The sequence below is a fragment of the Stegostoma tigrinum genome, chromosome 9, assembly GCF_030684315.1.
Source record: "Stegostoma tigrinum isolate sSteTig4 chromosome 9, sSteTig4.hap1, whole genome shotgun sequence".
Classification (NCBI taxonomy): domain Eukaryota; kingdom Metazoa; phylum Chordata; class Chondrichthyes; order Orectolobiformes; family Stegostomatidae; genus Stegostoma; species Stegostoma tigrinum.
Window position 1 is genome coordinate 4,050,215 of NC_081362.1, and position 16,405 is coordinate 4,066,619.

At 44.1% G+C, this 16,405-nt stretch overlaps 1 long non-coding RNA gene across 1 annotated transcript in view; it reads right to left on the minus strand.

The window, feature by feature from the left end:
- Positions 1-3,467: 3,467 nt before the first annotated feature.
- The window catches only part of LOC125455172 (uncharacterized), an 85,537-nt gene continuing 72,599 nt past the window's right edge, over positions 3,468-16,405 (minus strand). Inside the window, exon 4 of the long non-coding RNA XR_007248172.2 lies at positions 3,468-3,563. This is a non-coding gene — a long non-coding RNA (uncharacterized LOC125455172). The remainder of the gene's footprint in view (positions 3,564-16,405) is intronic.

The following is a 16,405-nucleotide window of genomic DNA, read 5'->3' on the forward strand; positions in this document are numbered from 1 at the left end:
TTTTCTTTGTTCTTCTTTGTTCTTTGGAAGGAAATCTGCTGAACATACCAGGTCTAGCCAACATGTGACTCCAGATCCACAGTGATGGGGCTGACTCTGAAATGGCTAAGAAAGACACTCTGAGCAAGATAGACAGGGCAATTAGAGCTGGGTAATAAATGTTGACTTTCCCAGCAACGTTCACGACAAATGGAAACTGACTTTTGACTCTTCCTCGTGCGTTCACCTCCATTCCCGGAGCATGCCTGTGCTAATGACCTCAACGGCTCCTTTGGGTAGCAAGTCCCACATTCTCACTGCTCTCTAGCCAAAGTGATAATGGGAACTGCAGATGCTGGAGAATCCAAGATAATAAAGTGTGAGGCTGGATTAACACAGCAGGCCCAGCAGCATCTCAGGAGCACAAAAGCTGACGTTTCGGGCCTAGACCCTTCATCAGAGAGGGGGATGGGGTGAGGGTTCTGGAATAAATAGGGAGAGAGGGGGAGGCGGACCGAAGATGGAGAGAAAAGAAGATAGGTGGAGAGAAGAGTATAGGTGGGGAGGTAGGGAGCGGATAGGTCAGTCCAGGGAAGACGGACAGGTCAAGGAGGTGGGATGAGGTTAGTAGGTAGGAGATGGAGGCGCGGCTTGGAGTGGGAGGAAGGGATGGGTGAGAGGAAGAACAGGTTAGGGAGGCAGAGACAGGCTGGGCTGGTTTTGGGATGCAGTGGGTGGAGGGGAAGATATCCATTGTACCCGGTGTGGCTTCCTCTACATTGGGGAAACCAAGCGGAGGCTTGGGGACCGCTTTGCAGAACACCTCCACTCGGTTCGCAATACACAACTGCACCTCCCAGTCGCGAACCATTTCCACTCCCCCTCCCATTCTTTAGATGACATGCCCATCATGGGCCTCCTGCAGTGCCACAATGATGCCACCCAAAGGTTGCAGGAACAGCAACTCATATTCCGCTTGGGAACCCTGCAGCCCAATGGTATCAATGTGGACTTCACCAGCTTCAAAATCTCCCATTCCCCCACCGCATCCCAAAACCAGCCCAGTTTGTCCCCTCCCCCCACTGTACCACACAACTAGCCCAGCTCTTCCCTATCCCCCTCTCTGATGAAGGGTCTAGGCCCGAAACGTCAGCTTTTGTGCTCCTGAGATGCTGCTGGGCCTGCTGTGTTCATCCAGCCTCACATTTTATTATCTTGGGTTCTCTAGACAACGTTGTCTTCCCCGAATTCCTGATTGAGTTTTGTTTTTTTTTGTGATTATTATATTTAAAAAGCTCCTAATATTTGAATTCCCTACAAATGGAGACATCTTCTTGAAATTGACCTGACCAAACTTCTTCACCTTTATAGAGGCTCCTGTTAAAGTCCCTGCACAGTGACTTTCTGTTCTACAGAAACAAGCCCCAGCGTGTACAGACGTAATTTGTGGCGAAGTTTCTCAGTCCCTGGTGTCACCTTTGTCATTTTTTTAACATTTCTCCAATGCCTCCATATTCTGCAGTCATCTCCTTTCCAAAAGGTGATTCAGTTCAAGCATTTGAATGGGAACTCTGCTGATTCCCAATTCATTGAAATGGCCAGCATCAGGATTTTAACAGGGAGAAGGTGAAAATAAAAATGGTCAGACTGTCTCCAGAAAATAAGAGCTAAAACTGAAACGCAGAGTCATCTGACTGAACCAAAGCAGCTGCCTCGAAATTACGACTGAATAGTCGAACAGATTACAGACAGGTTGGACTAGTTTATTTTGAGATCATGTTCAGCATGGACGGGTTGGACCAAAGGGTCTGTTTCCATGCTGCATGGCACTATGGCGCTCTGAGCATTGATGGATAGGCTAAGGTATAATGGAGCCTATACAGGGCAGCGGTGGGGGTGTGGTTTTGGGGGCGTGTAGCGTGGTTCTCACCTATTGGTCGAAGAACCATGTTAGGAACTCCCATCAGATCTTTGGGCAAGACCTGGTGGAATTGAGTGCCCAGCAAGCATTTACCCTCCCACTGCTGGCCCTTCCGCAAGATTGAGAGCCCTGGGGAGGAGGTAGAAATCGGCTCTTCAATGGAGTCAGCGCTACTGTAATGTGGGGAGGAGGCTTCTGGCAATGCATATACTGCAGGCTACGCAAAACCAGCACAGACACTATGGGCCAAATGGCCTCCTTTTTCTCCAATACAATTTGTGGTTCCATGAGGCCTAGGATTAATCATAGAACACCTATAGTGTGCTAAGAGGCTCTTCAGCCCATTGAGTTCACACCGACTCTCCAAAGAGCATCTCACCCGGACAAAGTCCCCTTACCCTATCCCTGTAACCCTGCATTCCTTATGGACAACCCACCTAGCCTGCACATCACTGGACACTAAGGAGCAATTTAGCACAGCCAATCCACCCTAACCTGCACGCCTCTGGGCTGTGGAGGAAATTAGAGCATCTGGAGGAAACCCACGCAGAGATGGGGAGAATGTGCAAACTCCATACAGCCCGAGGTTGGAACTGAACCCAGGTCCCTGGTGCTGTGAGACAGCAGTGCTAACCGCTGAGCTACCGTATTCAGTGATCAAGCCAAAAGCATGGGAGAATGGGAGGGTGGGAGTGGGGGTGGTGTGCAATTGTATTGGAGGCCCCACACACCAGTGCCAACTCTCTTGATTGGATACTAGGTGCCCTTGAAACAGAGAATCCATCCTTCTCACCAGCATGGAAAGTCATCAGAAAACATGCCAAGGTTTGCCAGGCAACTTCCAAAACACAAGCCGCTCTCGTATCATTCCTGATCCAATAGGAGAGCCCAGTAGACTTGGAGATAATAAAATGTGAGGCTGGATGAACACAGCAGGCCAAGCAGCATCTCAGGAGCACAAAAGCTGACGTTTCGGGCCTAGACCCTTCATCAGAGAGGGGGATGGGGGGAGGGAACTGGAATAAATAGGGAGAGAGGGGGAGGCGGACCGAAGATGGAGAGTAAAGAAGATAGGTGGAGAGGGTGTAGGTGGGGAGGTAGGGAGGGGATAGGTCAGTCCAGGGAGGACGGACAGGTCAAGGAGGTGGGATGAGGTTAGTAGGTAGCTGGGGACTTGGAACAGCCAGCATCAATGCACTCAATAATAAGTTAAGCAATAGCACCCAGACCCCCACTGGGTCCGCTCCTACGTCCAAAGTAGTTAGGGGGAGATTTCTCCAGCAGAGGGAGACTGCCATGGGACCTCATTTCTGATTCACAGCCATGTTTTCTATTGCAGAGGGCAGTTTTAAATGCTACCTGTTTTATTTTCATGCGCTAATGTGATCAGAACATTTTGTTTTGTCTATTATTCATCGTAAATTTGCTAATGAGTTGATTGTCTATTCAGGGAAACATTAACACCTTAGGCTCTTGGGGAAATAAGACTTTGTGGAGAAATAATTTTTTGGAAGTTGTTTAAAAAGTTTATTGATTCTTGCAAGTGCAGTAGTAATATGACTGAAATCTTGATATTCATATTTTCTTTCCAGTGTAAAGCACTATTGATACTGAAGATGAAACATCACCCCTTTGTAACTCCAAGGTGCTTGTTTGCAAATCTCTGTAAGATAGGAACAAAGAAATGTTTGGTCAATTCCTTGTCATAGAACAAAAATCATTGCAATTCGATTGTGGCTTGTGTGTGCTTCTGATTTAGTTAATATCCTTCAGGCGTAATGGGTCAGAATTTACCCTGAATTTGACAGCTGGCTGCATAGTGCATAGAAACCTGAGCTAATAATGAGGAAAAAGTGCATCCCTTTTCTAACCCTTAATATTCAATGGCTTTTCAATTGATAAGTCCCCAAATATTAACATCTCAGGGGTTACTATTGGCTAGAAACTGCATTTCATTAGCCAAAAAATACTGCGGCGAGAAGAACAGGTCAGAAGCTGGGAATCCTACAGCGAGTAACTCACCTCCTGATTCAGCAAAACCTGTCCACCATGTATAAAACACAAGTCAGGAATGTGATGGAACACTCCCCTCTTGCCTGGATGGGCGCAGCTCCAACAACATACAAGACGCTTAACGCCATGCAGGACAAAGTAGCCCGCTTGATTGACACAACATCCACTCCCTCCACCACCTACACTCAGTAGCAGCAGTGTGTGCTATCTACAAGACGTACTGCAGAAATTCACCAATCCTGAGAATTCCAAAGACAGCACCTTTCAAACCCACAACCACTATTATCTAGAATGACAAGGGCAGCAGATACATGGGAACACTACCCCCTGCAATTTCCCCTCTATCGGGCTTGGAAATATATCACCATTCTTTACTTTGTTTTGGAAATGTATCACTGTTCCTTCAGTGTTGCAAGGTCAAAGCTCTGGAATTCCTTCCCTCACGATATTGTGGGGGATTCCTACAGCACATGGACTGAAGGCAGCTCACCACCACCTTGTCAAAGGTAGCTGGGGATGGGCAATTAATACTAACCCAGCCAGCACTGCTGACATCCCATGAGAAAACATCATGGTTTGCTCAATGGTTGCATGGCTTCACTGTTTAGAGTTGTGAAAATGACAGCTCAGGATTCTTCTGAATGAAGTTTTGGATTCACAGCATAAACATTATCTCATATTCCCACGGCGAGTAAGGGCTGATGTATCATGGGGCCTGATGACCCTGTTAATAATGTGTTCCTGACAGGGAACAGTGGAGACACATTCCTGGGGGCAGTACATTCTCCCTAGAAGACGGATTCAAGCCCAAGGCCGCAGGCTATTTGCGGTAGCCTCTGGATCACTAGCCCAATGACATTAATTCTAAGCCACCGTCTCCCCTAACCACCCAGTGGTGAGCTTACACGGACAATTTCCACTTTAGACACAGCCATTGAAAGTTAAGTTGGAATGTTAGAGTAGTTGTTTGGCCATACAGGAATTGTATACTGTCAAAAGTATTCACCTTCCACAGTTCAAGGACAGTTTGTGAGAATACCAATACAAAAGGAAAATGATATTTTTTGTTGATGCGTTCATGAAATGTGGGTGTCACTGACTAAGCCAGTGTTTGTTATCCATTCGTCATTGCCCTGAGGGAAGTGATGATGCCTTCTTGCCATACTGCAGTCTTTGGGGCACAGATACATCCAAAGAACAGAAGGGAATTCCAGGCTTTTAACCCAGCAACTATGCAAGGACAGCAAAGGGGTTCTAAGCCAGGATAGTGTTTGGCTTGGAGGGCAGCTTACTGTTAGTGGTAAATCCAAATGTCTTTATTGCTCTTTGCCCTTCTAGATGGGAGAGGCTGCAATTTGCAGAGACTTTGGTGAGTTATTTCAATAGTTCTTGTAAATGGCACACACTGCTGTCACTGTAAATTGGCAGTGGAGGGCCTGAATGTTGTAGGTGATGAATGGGATGCCAATCAAATGGACTGCTTTCTCATTTATACTGCATGAGGGGAGAATGCTGATTGGTTGGCAAGTGGACTGTGATTGGAAGGCATACTCCATGGAGAATGCACCAATTCATGTTGACTGATAGTTAATTGCCAATCATCATATACATTTTAAATCAGACAGTTTGATTTTGATTGGTTGAGGAAATACCTCGAGAAATTAAAGAATGACTGTCACCTCTTTTGTTGCATTGAAATGAATATTTCTTTGGCTTTTCTTACAAATTATTCTGATAAGTTTACAACAATAAATTTCAAGAAAGTGTGTTGTTCCTTTTTCAGCAAAATTCAAATATGAAAGCAATGTAAAGAAAGGATTTGGTCTCTAAGCTTGTTTTCACATAGACAACTGTGATGGTGTGAATGTTAACGGGCTCATCAATTGGCCGATGATTGTAAATGAGTGTCAAGGATAGCATGCTGGATTTATTTAGATCATTCAATGTTCCAAGTTGGCTTCTGAGCTAAAATCACAAAGATACAAAATCACAAAGAAACAAAAACGGAAATTGCTGGAAGAGCTCAGCAGGTCTGGTAGCATCTCCGGAGAGAAATCAGAGTTAATGTTTCGGGTCCGGTGACCCTTCTATGGAACTCACACGGGGTGTGTCTGAGCCACAGGCACTCACTGAGGAATGTGATGTGGCTGTGAAAACAGGTTTTAGCAAATACTTGGTCAAACACCAGGAGTAACAGTGAAATTAATGACAGTAGACAAGAAAAAAGATTGGAATGGAAATCCTATCAGACAGAGGAGCAAGACTTCTTCAAGGCAGGCATGGAAGAGATGTGGCAATGAGTTAAATACCAAATGAAAATTGGAAGAGCTGCAGATACTGGAAATCAGAAACAAAACCAGAAATTGCTAGAAAAGCTCAGCAGGTCTGGCTGCATCTGTGGAGAGAAATCAGAGTTAACATTTCAGGTCCAGTAACCCTTCGTCAGATTGTCTTTATTCATTAATGGGATGAGGGTATCGCTGGCTAAACAGCATTTATTGCCCACCCTTAATTGCCCACAGGGCAGTTACAAGTCAAGCACATCGTTTGTGGGTCTGGAGTCACATGTAGGCCAGAACTAAAGGGCGCTAGTGAACCAGTTGGGTTTTTCCGACAATCAGCAATGGATTCACGGTCATCATTAGACTCTTAAATCCTGATACTTATTGAATTCAAATTCCACCATCTGCCTGGAGAGATTTGAACCCAAGTCCCCAGAACGTGATCTGGATCTTTGGATTAACAGCCCAGTGATAATATGACCAGGCCATTGCAACTCCTGATACTTAAAATAGAACATGATGTGAAGCTGCAAAAGCAGGCAGATCAATGAAAGATCGGTTGAGACTTTGAGTTGAGTCTTTATTGAGAAGAGTGGAGTAGGGTGCTGGAAGGGTAGGCAGGCGAAGGGTTAGGGGCAATTGGCTTTCAGGGTCATGGTAATAGCAGAGTGATTAAGTTCAGGGGTGCTTAATACAGAGTTCATACATTGCTGAGGGCCCTAGTAAGTTATTTGCACACTATTTAGAATGCAGGAACATATTTTCCCAATTCTCCCTGAAAATCTCCCACCTCAACTTTAACATGGGAGCGGATTAACGGCCGGCGTGCCTGCTCCAGTTATCTGCCTTGCCAGGTATTTAGAAACAGCCTATCCTCCTGTGTATAATGCCACAAAAGATTATGCCTTGATCTATTCCTTTTTTGTGGTAAAATCTTCAGATTACTCATGATCGCTTCAATGATTCCTTGGTCATTAACTAATTAGGGCTCCAATTTCAGTTGTGTGATATCTCAGTTGCTCTGGGCCCCAGTTACACTGTACTAATTGCACATTTAATGTTAAAAAGTCTTAATTGCGCGGTTTTAAATATGCGTTTGAGAGCATAAAGACTTTGTTCCACGATAAACATTAGAAATGTTTGGGAAGCAATTTGCCGCTTTGTAATTCACTTGAAGCAAAAATGAATAAAACTTTTAATGAGCGACATTAGCTGGAAATGAAACCTCCAGGGGAGTCAGCTGTTAAGGGGTTAATGTTCTGGAACTAAACAGTGCAATAATCAGAAGCATATGGACCCTGCTGTGCAGCTTTTCCAAACTCTTTCTGTTATCAGGGAATGCATCAAATTGGGAAGGGGTTTTTCTCCCCCTCTGCTGACAAGCTGCCCCTCACAGTGATTAAGATGATTGATGAATTCAACTGACATAGGTAAGGAATGATTAAAAAAAGCGACAACATCTGCTAATTCCACATGACCTGTAATACTGAACACCAGGATAGACAGAAAAGGTCACATTGCCATTGTCTCTCCTGAAGCACACTTACAAATAATTGGAATAAACCCACAGATATACACATTTACACACATTCACTTGCACAATCACACACACACACACATATTTGCATGCAAGCACACTTGTACACACTGACTTGCACACTCACATTTCTATATACATGTTCACACACATTTGCACATGCTCACACGTGTGCAAACACATTTGTACATGCATGTACACCTACACGCGCAGATACACATATGCACTCATGTACACACTCACCTGTACTCAATAGAAATGTAAATGTCAATTTGTTTCCAAACGTTACTGCACTTTAAAATTAAAAATTTATAATACTGATTTAAACAAATATTTATCTTTTCGAAAGAAAATGCTACATGGGATAATGTCAATGACAAACAAAGCCAATTAACTTTGAGAAATTAGCCATTGTTAGAGCCGATGGTAGCATCAGTTAGCAACAAAAAGCATATTGTGTCACAGAATGTCGTGAGTTACATTTTTAAATTACATGCATGCATTGTCTTCCAGGCAAAAGAAAATCTTATTAAACAAAACAAAAGTTTTAATTCCTGCAACCTGAATTCTGAATAGGAACATTAGTTAGGATGAAAAGAAATCTGTGTTGGGAAACTCTATAACTAATCAACTGAAAGTGAAATCAGATTATTTCCCATGTCCAGAGTGAACCTCCAGTGAGCTTTGCTTCTCATCACTAAGCTAGGATCAAATTTGCCACACGATTATTAAGCAAAGCAGGACCGATTACTTAAAGCAAAAGGGAGGGGTCAGGTTATTCTTTTGAATGGTATCTTTTGGCCAATTAACACAATGTCGGCCATTTGAAAATATCTCCAGGCAGAGTTAATGTGACCCATGATTTAAGCTATCACATGTCACAGACGTAGGCCCGCATATTATATTACAGACAATGGGCTCATCACCAAAGTAACCATACCAGTCAAAGGCATTTACAGACAGTCTCCTTATACTCACGCACAGATTTGCAACCTTGGGCTAATGATTTTCCCTGATGGCAGGGCGATTGCGGATCCATTTCTAATCATAAAGTGAGAATGACCCTTCAAACCCGAGGCAGCCTCAAAGGCAGGCTCATACACTGAGGTCGGTCTTTGACTTTGAGTTCATGAGTCCATAGCCTTTACGGGCTGTGAACTGGAAAGAAGACAGAGCCAAACCAGAATGTCTGCTGCTCTCCGAGAGGATACTTATCCCTAGCCAGCGCAATCTATCTTAAGGGTCAGATAATTTATCACAGATAAAAGAGAATTGGGGCATCCCTGTTGATTTTAACAAGAGTGCAGTCAAGAGACAAAAAAGTGGCAAGATTGGGTGACTTTAGTTTCCAGTCAATGCATAGGACACTGTCTATTTAGAGACTTAAAGACATTATTAAGAATGAAAAGGAAAATAAACGGTAAACTGGGTGATGGCATATCTTGATTCTATCATAGACTATACTGAACCTGTGTCGTTTCACTGTGGGCATGTTACCATAGTGACAACATCCACATGATGTCACTTGCAGCACCAAACCTCGGTATTTCTGTTAAATCACAGACAATGCAGCAAAAAATTTCGATCAAGGAAACACGATGTACTCCGTGGGTTGTGATAGGTTCAAGTTGAAAACTTCCAGTTTATGAATAAAAGATCGCAACAATTTGAAGTGAAAACAGGCCATTCAGCCTGTTGAACGTGCTCCACTAACCAATAAAATATTGGCTGTGGGCTTAACTCCACATTCCTGCCTGTCTGGCCCCCATAACCCTTGACTCCCACATTCACCAAAAATCGATCTAACTCGGCCTTTAAAATACTTAGTGATTCAGCTGGAGAGGAGAATCGCATAGTCTAACGAATGTCCAAGAGTAAACAAACTCTTCCCAAATCGGTATTAAATGGGTAATACCCTTTTTTCTTAAATGGCATCCCCTATTTCTAGTCTCTTCCACAAGAAGAAACACCCTTTCAGCATTCAGCCTGTCCAATCCTAATATAGCCTCATAAAAACCAAAAGAACTGCGGATGCCATAAATCAGGGACAAAAACAGAAGTTGCTGGAAAAGCTCAGCAGGTCTGGCAGCGTCTGTGAAGGAAAAAGATCAGAGTTCACGTTTCAGGTCTGGTGATCTGAGGAAGGGTCACCGGACCAGAAACATTGACTCTGTTTTTTCCTAATATTGCCTTTCATGTTTCAAAAAGATTACCACACAGTTTTCAAAGCTCCAAGGATATGGGCACAGCCTGCCCAAGCTTTCCTCATAGAATATGCCATTCATCACAGGAATGAGGCAGACATTGGGTTCATTAATTTTCTCTCTGACCTGTGCTGCCTTTAAGGATCTTTGCTGATTTACCCAAACAAAATTAATCCATATTCTTACACATGGAGCATTGAACAAAGAAGCAGAAGGGTGGTTATAAATTTGTGAGGCCACATCTCCTTCATACAACCATTGGAGGCAGTCAGAAAAGCCCCATGAGGTAGCTTCCAGGTATAGAGGAACTGGTTTGCAAGAATAGACTAAGTAGGTTGGGCTTATACTCATTGGCTTTGAGAAGAAGGAGAGGCAAACTTGTTGTAACATTCAGGATCCTTGGACGGTTCAACCGGGCCGTTCTTATTATCCCTTGTGTGAAGGCCTAGGACCAGAGAGCGTCATCTCAGGGTAAGGGGTTGTTCCTTTAGAGAGGAGATGAGGATGTGGAATTCTTTATCGCAGAAGGCTATTGAGGTTGGGTTGTTAAGTATCTTCATGGCTGAGATAGACAGATTTTTAATCAGTAAGGGAATCAAGGGTTTTAGGGAAAGGTTAGGAAAGTGCAGCTGAGGATTATCAGATCAGCCATGACCTCACTGAAAGGTAGGGTAAACTCCATGGGCTGAATATCCTACTTCCGCTCATAGTTTTATGGTCATCACAGGATGACATTGGGACTGATGACCAGGCTGTGACTAAAATAACAATAGCTTCTTGCATTTCCCTCGGGCCTTCCAATGTAGTTAAACATCGCAAAGTGCTTCACACAAGTTTTATCTATCATCAGTTGACACCAAAACACAGAATGAGAAAGGAGAAAATTACTGCAGATGCTGGAATCTGTTCTGAAAACAAAAAAATCCTGGAGATCACAGCAGATCAGGCAGCATCCATGGAGAGGGAGCAAGCTGATGTTTCGAGTCTATCGCAGCTGAACGTGAGGTGTGGAGGGAGCAGCATTTATGCAATAGTGTGGGGTGGAGTGCTGGGGGTGAAAGGGTCCTGACAGTGCAGATTAAGTGATTGGAATGTGAGATGAGCAGAACAATGTGTCAAGCTAGATGGTCAAAATCATGGTCAAAGAGTTAACTGTTAAGAAGCATCTCCCACGAAGAGAGAGAGGCTTGGAAAGAGAATTCGGGATCTTAGGTCCCTAAAGGCATGGCCACCAGTTTTGGACAGATTAAAAGTGGGACCACAGAAGAGACTACCTCTAGATGAAAATAGGTCGCTCTGCACTGTGGCGAATCTGAAATCACTGAGATCGGGGAGTGGGGTGTGTGGTTGGGAGCTGAGGACTCACAGAGGGATTAGAGATGAAGGATAAGGATTTTAAAATGGAGGTTGTACCCTACTGGATGACAGTGTAGGTCAGTATTGATTATTCAGTACAATTCTATTGCGACTGAGAACTTTTATCTAGACATGTTGTATATATCAGGGGTTCTTTTTACGTGAAATACTTTACCATCAGTCGTTAACAAGGTGCAGGCTGTAATGTGGCTGAAAAGGGATCTTAAACAGAATCCAAACCAAGGGTGGGTAAGAGCAAAGAAAAAGTACAGGGGGAAATGATTGGCATGGGTGGCCCAAATTATCCACCTATAAGCAATGCAACATTTAATCGATCATTAGGCTTCAGTTTTGAAAGGCACAAATTATACACTGCCAAATGTATAGGATTGCAAGATTCCTGAATTCATTTTATGAAACAATGTTTTTAAAAAAATCACAAGGATGTAAATAACTTGCTGAGAGCTAGTAAACAGGAGATTAATTCCATTCCAGAACCAGGGCTCACAGTCTTAATGATACAGGGTAGGACATTTAGGGCTGAGATGAGAAGGAGTTTCTTCACTCAGAAAGTGTGGGGCTTGTGGAATTCTGTGCTACAGAAAGCGGTTGAGACCAAAACATTGAATGTTTTCAAGAAGGATATAGATATCGTTCTTGGGGCTAGAGGAATCAAAGGGTGCGAGGGGAAAGGGGAACAAGAGACTGAGTTAGGTGGCCAGCCATGATCATATTGAATGGTGGTGTAGGGTCTAAAGGCCAGATGCCCTACTGTCGCTCCTATTTCTCTGTTTCTGTGTCGAGAACCTAGCACTGAGAATCAAAATGCACAAATAGATTTCTCTCAAACCAATTACCTCCTCAGTTTATAAGTTGCCAGAGAAGATGGATGCTCTCTGAATCCAGTTCCTATTTTACCTTTAGTGTCCTGCTTCATCCAGCTCCCTGTTGAATCTAAACTATGGGATCAAATGTTTACACATCCAGTTTCCTGACTTACACCTGCAAAGTTGACTCTTCCACAAAGTTCGCAGCCTTCCCCCTCAATCTCTTGATCTCTTTACTGTAAGCATAGTGAACCTTCTAATAAAAACCGAAAGAACTGCGGATGCTGTAAATCTTTTCGCTTCTGGTAGAGAATCTTGTGGTCTCTTTCTCCAAGGCCTTCTTGTCTTTAATTCACAGAAGACCTGGCCCTTAGCTCCAACTCTCTGCATGAACATGAACAGGAAACTAAAAAGAAAGAGAGGCTCAATTATCCTGGGGCAGTTTTGCTTAAGCAGAGAAGCCTGGGAGGGATCTGACTGAGGTGAACAAAGTTCTGAGAGGCAAGGACAAAGTAGGTAGGGAAACATTTTCCCCGGACCAAAGGAGTCAGCTCCTTTTTTTTCCCCCAATACCCTAGCCCCTATTCAGACCCAGAACACTGATCAGATCGAACCCTGGAGAAGAAATGCTTCTTATGATGTGCTGGCCTAGGAACAAGGAGCCGTATTTTCCCCTCTGGAAATGTGCTGAAAACCTATGATGATCAGAACTGAGTTACCTCCAGTGTCTCCCACAAGTTCAGCTTTGTTAACGGTCATATCACAATCTCCTTTTTGACTGTTACAAGAGCCATCTCAGACAAGTTGCACATGGCTGATAATGATCACACAGGGAACATTCCTTACACTGTCTCAAAGCCCCTTGCATCACCAGGGAACATAACAGTAGCTGTAGACCAAGTGGGCCACCACGCCTTGGCTCCACCTCTCAAACAGATCAGGGCTGATTATCTCCCTTCTCACTATTTTCCTGATTATCCCTGTGTCCCTCCATGTTTTTGATATCCTGGAATCTATCCAGTTTCTGTCTTGAACACACTCAGTGCCTGAGCTCTCGCAGACTTCTGGGGTAGAGACTGCTACAGTTTCACTGGCCTCTGAGTGAAGAAATTCCTCCCCATCTCACTCTTAAATGGCTTGCCCCTTATTCTGAAACTGTGTCCTCCAATCACAGATGCCCCCAGACAGCACAAACCACCCTGTCCTCACTACCATGGTGACCCCACGTAGTTAGAAGTTTCAAGACTCCCCTCTACAAGATACTTCCAGCCTATGACATGCTATTCATCGGTATTGTTACTGTTGACACACTTCCTGGCCTATTATAATGACAAATTTGTTTTGCTCATATTATTGCTTGTATGCTGAATTTAAGCATTTTTGCTTAAGTGTTTCCCTGCACAATGAATTTACTATGTTTTGCTTTCTACAATTTTATTCCCTTAACCCCCTTGTTCCCACTAAGATCAAGACAGCAGTGATTGCTCTGCCTCAATATGTCACTTTTAATTTTTATTATTTTGTGGTATATGAGTGTGGCAAGGCTAGAGTTTGTCGTCCATCCCTAATCGCTCTTGAGCTGAGTGACTTATTAATCAAAGTGAGAAGGTGCTTTAAGAGTCACCTACATTGCTGTGGGTCTGTAGGCCAGACCAGGTAAAGAGGCAGATTTCTCCCTCGACAGGGCATGAGCAGAACAAGATTGAATGTTGCGACAATCACTGATAGTTTCATGGCAACCACCAGTTCTGGATTTAGCAACTGAATTTAAATTCCACCTACTGCCGTGATTGGGTTTGAACTGATAGCATTAGCCTGGTCCTCTGGGTCACTGGTCTAATGATATTACCAGATCCCCGTAAATATTCAGGGTCATTTTGCAGGATTTGGTGCTAACTCACTTTTCACTAGCATTTGCTTCCAGATGGTAGCTATCCCTCATTGTGCCATTCACACCTCTCAAGCCACACGTTTCGTTTCTTTCCCTGTGCCACTTTGTTGGCCATGGATTGCCAAAACTTTAATGATCTTTCAGCCAGTCATGGACCATCCATTCTGCTCCTCTTCCACCCATGATGTTATGACGCCAAATTAAACTTAACCCTTCTGGCTACCCATGGACCATATCCCTTATCTAAAAGTCTCTTAAATGCCCCTCTTTTATCTGCCATCCCTGGCAGCATATTCCAGACTCCTCCCACTTTTGTATAAAACTCTTGTCCCTCACTCCTCCTTTGAACTTTACACCTTCTCCTGAAATGCATGCCCCCGAGTATTAGACATTTCAATTCTGGGGAAGAGATTCTGACTGTCAACTCTATCTATGCGTCTCATAATTTTATAAACTTCAATCAAATCTCCCCCAGCCTTCGTCGCTCTAGAGAAAACACCTTGAGTTTTTCTAGCCTCTCTTTATAGCTCGTACCCTCTAACCCAGGTAACATCCTGGTAAAAGAGATAATGGGAACAGCAGATACTGGAGAATCCAAGATAACAAAGTGTGAAGCTGGATGGACACAGCAGGCCAAGCAGCATCTCAGGAGCACAAAAGCTGACGTTTCGGGCCTAGACCCTTCATCAGAGAGGGGGATGGGGAGAGGGTTCTGAAATAAATAGGGAGAGAGGGGGAGGGGGACCGCTTCATGTAATGGGGCAGCCAGAACTGAATGGAATACTCTAATTCTGGCCTAACCAAAATCTTATAAAGCTGCAGTCTGTTTGCTTATCGCACAGGACTCTGCAGTTCAGGTCCAGGTGACATAATTTTGAGGAGGATATTAGGTAGACCAATTGGACATATTTCTCTGAGTGATATGGTAATTTGTGGCTAAATGAGTGTGCTGCAGCCAACAGACATAATTAGTGCTATGTTTTGGAACTGGATCTTCATAGAATCTCTACAGTATGGAAGCAGGCCATTTGACCCATTAAGTCCACACTGAACCTCTGAGGAGCATCCCACCCAGACCCACCACCCCCACAACCCAACGCTTCCCAAGGCTAATCCACCTAGCCTGCACAGTCCCTGGTCACTAGGGTCAATTTCCCACGGTCAATCCACCCTAATCTGCACATCTTTGGACTGTTGGAGGAAGCTGGAGCCCCCGAAGGAAATCCTCGCAGACCTGGGAAAAATGTGCAAACTCTGCACAGAGAGTCACCTGAGGGTGAAATTGAACCCAGGTCCCTGACACTGTGAGGCAGTAATTCTAACCACTGTGCCACTGTGTCACCCCTAAGCTGCCCTGCCACTCCTCTTAATCACTCTGATCTGCCTTCTTTCACGCAATGCCACTGAAAGCATGATGTACTGATGAGAAAGGCTCTGTAGAATCACTAGGGTAAAATCAGACAGCCTTCCTATCTGTTAAACATTCCCAATCGAGTCTGCTTTTCGCTCTGTGATCAGTAAACCCTCCATCAAACCCTCAATCCAAACAGGAAGAGGTGAATGTGCCAGTAATTGGACTCAGTAGCAAACCTGCAACACTGCTGTAATCCCTCCCAAACTGGGTAAACCTGCTCCTGGCTCAAACCTGGACAACTTGGGTGTGTAATGCACCTGGGAAGAAAGCAGTGCGTGGTCATCAGAGACTAGGATGGTCATCACAGTGACAACTTATACAGTTTTTGAGCTTTCACCTGGGCTGAAGGAGAAACACCCGGGCTCCAGGTATTTGCCAACCAAGAACCTGTGCACATTTGGAGGGGAAATGGATAGAACGGATCACCTTCCAATTTCCTGCTCTATTTTACCCTGGAAACTGAGGCGCTCAGAGCAGAACTACAATGAAAGTCACATGCCTACATTTTATAATGTGAGCTTGGCAGGCAGGACCTGTGCTGCCAAATCACAAGCAGGTCTGTGTTTCTGCCACAGCTGTCCTGTGCTGTACAACACTGCCATCTCCTGACTGTCCCTACAACCTTCCCAGTAATTGTGGAACGAGGAACTACGAAACACAATACACAGCCTCTGTAGGCCCAAGAAAGATCATAGTCATCAGCAAGAGTTTGATGATCCAGACCACACCCCTTCATGTCCTATTAGTTTCCAATGTGACACTTTCTATGAGCTTTTCTTTTGTTGTTAGATAAATTGAAAGAAAGTTAAAGATGCAACATCGCACATTTTGATATGGACTAGACATGCAAGATAATGCAAGGCATTCCATAGGGCTTCAGAAAAGCAGCAGACCATTCTGTCCTGAGAGCCTGTTCTACCATGATCATGGCTGATCTCATTGTGGACTCAAATCCTTGGATTTGTCTGTCAAAAATCCCTT